This window comes from Sinocyclocheilus grahami, unplaced genomic scaffold (assembly GCF_001515645.1).
Source record: "Sinocyclocheilus grahami isolate Dianchi unplaced genomic scaffold, SAMN03320097.WGS_v1.1 scaffold353.1, whole genome shotgun sequence".
NCBI classification, from domain to species: domain Eukaryota; kingdom Metazoa; phylum Chordata; class Actinopteri; order Cypriniformes; family Cyprinidae; genus Sinocyclocheilus; species Sinocyclocheilus grahami.
Window position 1 is genome coordinate 1,406,902 of NW_015505532.1, and position 4,527 is coordinate 1,411,428.

Genomic DNA, 4,527 nt, shown 5'->3' on the forward strand with positions numbered 1-4,527 from the left:
CACTTACAGAGTTGGTCATATCAGTGATGGCCCATCAGGCCTGACCTTTATGTGGCTTCTCATCACAGCTCTTTGATGTCCGTCTCACTGCTGCTGTATCAGCCTGAAAGACTACATAAAGGAAATCTAAATCTATTATTCATTCATTCAATCGGCTGAACTACACAATCGAGACAGTGCCATGAACAAAGCCCACTAAGAGAACATGTTTGTTTTTGCTTTACATATCCCGGTTTCATCAAAATTCATCAAAAACACTGCAGTTCCTATAGGAAGGTAGACTAAATTTTGACATAAGCACATACACAGACGTTCAACATAAATTCAACCTGCTTTGCCTTCAGTTTCCCCTAATAGCGCTGAAATATTGAATTGTGGTCAAGTATATAGGACAGAGCCGCCGCCGCCGCCCTCGCTCTTTATCTGCAAAGAAACATATCACAGCAGTTTCACACTTCTCTTACTTTTATGACAATAAACACTTGTTGTTGGACAGGTGCACGCATTAAACATCTAGTCATATTTTTAAGTCTAACTTTAACTCAAACTTAAAATAAAGTACAGACAACACATTGTTAGTACAGCAACATGTGCATTCATTGTTATCAAATACTGACAACTTGTCCTTTTAACTTTAAATATTGTATGTGGGAAGCAAACTACATATTCACTATGTAACCTTTGACACAAATATTGTACAATAATAACGCAAATGGCTGCTCAGTACACTTGAGGACAAAGTTTAAACGCTGCAGACACCGCCCTGACAAACTCACCATGGCCGAAATCACGGATACTATGGCGACGGCTTAGCTCATGAATATTAATTACGTCCTGCCGACGTATCTTTGAAACCTTCCGGATGCGGTCAATCACGCGACCTAATTAACATACGCAAGCCCAGCCTTCATTAGAGTACACTTCGCTCATTCGCTAACTGTTTTTTTTTTTTTCTCAGCAGTGGGCTTCTTTTGTTAATCAAGTCAGGACGCTCTTCGAGAGCACGAGAAATGGTTATGTAAATACTTGCTAACATTCAATCTGTGCTACACTGCGTTAATCTCCGCCTCGCGCTCTGTTAAGGTAACGTTAGATTTAACAGCCGGGGCCAGGCACAATTAAATTAGCCGGGATTTACACAGGAAAGCAAAAAAGAAAATCATTATGATGGGTGATTATCTCATAAAACTGCATCAAGACAGCCCCCCCCCCCCTCCCTAACTTATCTTATACCCAAGAAAAAATATATATAGATACAGCAAATTATCAAAAAAGCATGCAATAAGCAATTATTATGTTGCAAAACTTGCAGCTTTGATCCAGGAAGTTCCTCCGCATGCGAGCAAGCTAATCGAACAGCATTTCCAGCAGCAGTTGAATAGTAAAAAAAAATAAAATACAATACGCTTTCAGTTAAGACTCCGAATTCATGCAATGAATCAGTCGATTGCGTGGACAGCAGAAAATACCAGTTCAGAAATTGCTTCCGACTTCTTGGCCCTTTCTTCTCAGGTCGAGATCTAAAGTCACAGCAGTCTGCTACACACACGACACATATGACCCGTTTTACACCAATTCGTTGGTTGTTTTACGGACAAGTCTTGCTCGTCGGATGATTTCAAATGAGGGTCAAAATCGCGACTTTCCCCATGCACCGAGATCAGAAACCATGCTGTCGAAATGTGCACACTTTAATGAAACACAATCTCATAGTGTAATCACTAGAAGGCAAAATCCCACACTTAGAAATGATCGTTAACTCTGATGTTCCGCCACAGGCTTTCAGACAACGCCGGATGATCAATTCAGACAAAACTGGGCTGGCCAGGGTGTGCTCAAATTAATGCTGGAGACGCAATGCCCTCCAGTCCCAGCCTTGAAATTACATCCATCCATAATGTTTCATTGATCATCTTTATAAAGGACTGAATGCAGTTGTCGGAGCAGGAAATGCATGCATCAACTTGCTGTCTCGTGCCAACCTGCCGTGGCTAACGTTAACGAGCTACAAAAGATGCAAAACTACCGGGGAAAAAATGTCAACGCAAGCGAAAAGGCTGTAGGATCATTTCTGCACGCGTTCTATGAGATCTTCGTGGTGTTTCTGATGTGTAAACTTACCTTGGACCTGCGGCTACTGCGAGGCGATAGGTTAGAGAACGCTTCCCTAACTTCTCAATGGCGCGAGGAGGGAGCGGCGGCGGTGCCAGAGAGCGACACACTTCCGGGAATACCGCCTGCGCATGCGCAACAACAACACCTTTCAAAATTCCACAAACAGATTTTGTAGGCAAAAGTTTACACCGCATCGTTCTACTTTGTGGAGTAGCAGAACCATCACAATAAATAGAAAGACAGTATTCACACAAGAGTGGTATGAGTTATTATGTTATGTTGTAGATCTGTTGAATCTCAACCTTTTGGCGGACCCCCAGAACAAAATGGACTCCTCTGTGTATCCTTTGTGTCTTTGTGAGGGCCAAATGCAGTCAAGTATAATTCAAGTTAGTTGACGTGTCCAGTATTTGGCCATATCATCAGCTACATTGGATTTTTCTTTCATGGGAACATGTCATGTCAAAATATACAAAATGTATACTTTATACGGACCCCCTGGCCTCACGTCAAGGACCACTAGGGGTCCACGGACCCCTGGTTGAGAAACACTGTGTTAGATGAAACGGGTCAAATTATTCAACATAACTCATTCATGGAGAAATGGGAGATACAATGCTCTTTTAGAGAGTTTAATACTTTGTGTAAAGCCATCCCTCCTTTAAAACAATGAATACAAAACACCCTGACATATTCAAATGTATCTGTTCAACTGCCTGAGGTGAAGATTGGAGAAGCATAGCCTATATTGGGGCCAAAAGATGTTAGAACAAAAGTAGGGAATGTATTCAAATGTAAGTTATTTTCAGATTTCAATGCACCTTCAAAACATAAAACATTTTGAAAATGAAATATTTGAAAACAAATTCTGCAAATGGCCAATTCTAACTGAAATGAAGGATATTCGATTATTAATAATGCGTATATATCCAGCTGCCGAGATTTTAGGGAAAAGATTCCGCTTTGAGGTAGATCCTTGTGCTTTTTGTTTAGACGAGCACTGAAACCATCGAACGTTATTTTTTTTCTTAGTCCAGTCACATTGCAGTTCTGGCAGGAGCTTTACAGCTGGCTAAATATTGATATCAATACTGATCTTCCATCACTAAAGTTGTTTCAGGTTTTGGTTTATTATGCAGATGGTCTTTCCAAAAGAAGATGTCATTGATGATATTAAACATTATTACAATGGGTATATATCATATACACAAAAGTAAGTGGAATAAGAGTAAACTCTCTTTAAATTGTTATAAAAATGAATGCAAAAAAAAATAAATACTTTGAATCTTTAAAACACTTATCCAAAGATAATCAACCCCTTGGGGAATTGTATAAAACCATGTATGAGTCTCTTTCCTTTTAAGACGGGTAAGATTTTGTACCTTTTTTTTTTTCTTGAAATCCCCTGAAATTATTAAAGAATTTTTTTTGTCTGTTTATTGTATTGTATTGTATTTTTTGCATTATTGACACACTATTTTCCTATTTAATACTGTAAAGCTGCTTTAACACAATCTGTATTGTTAAAAAGCTCTATATAAATAAAGGTGACGACTTGACTTGTATGTATGTATGTATGTGTGTATTCACATTGCAGTTCTGGCAGGAGCTTTACAGCTGGCTAAATATTGATATCAATACTGATCTTCCATCACTAAAGTTGTTTCAGGTTTTGGTTTATTATGCAGATGGTCTTTCCAAAAGAAGATGTCATTGATGATATTAAACATTATTACAATGGGTATATATCATATACACAAAAGTAAGTGGAATAAGAGTAAACTCTCTTTAAATTGTTATAAAAATGAATGCAAAAAAAAATAAATACTTTGAATCTTTAAAACACTTATCCAAAGATAATCAACCCCTTGGGGAATTGTATAAAACCATGTATGAGTCTCTTTCCTTTTAAGACGGGTAAGATTTTGTACCTTTTTTTTTTCTTGAAATCCCCTGAAATTATTAAAGAATTTTTTTTGTCTGTTTATTGTATTGTATTTTTTGCATTATTGACACACTATTTTCCTATTTAATACTGTAAAGCTGCTTTAACACAATCTGTATTGTTAAAAAGCTCTATATAAATAAAGGTGACGACTTGACTTGTATGTATGTATGTATGTATGTATTTGTGTATATATATATATATACACACATATATACATACATACACATATATACATACATACACACATATATACATACATACATACATACATACAGGTGCATCTCAATAAATTAGAATGTCGTGGAAAGTTCATTTATTTCAGTAATTCAACTCATGTGAAACTCGTGTGTTAAATAAATTCAGTGCACACAGACTGAAGTAGTTTAAGTCTTTGGTTCTTTTAATTGTGATGATTTCGGCTCACATTTAACAAAAACCCACCAATTCACTATCTCAACAAATTA

The 4,527-nt window shown here is 37.3% G+C and overlaps 1 long non-coding RNA gene across 1 annotated transcript; it reads right to left on the bottom strand.

Annotated features, from left to right (window-relative positions):
- Positions 1-13: 13 nt before the first annotated feature.
- LOC107548724 (uncharacterized) lies at positions 14-803 on the bottom strand. The gene is made up of 3 exons (XR_001604492.1): positions 777-803; positions 330-423; positions 14-111 (listed from the first exon to the last, which is right to left on the bottom strand). It is a non-coding gene; the product is annotated as an uncharacterized lncRNA (long non-coding RNA).
- Positions 804-4,527: the final 3,724 nt, after the last annotated feature.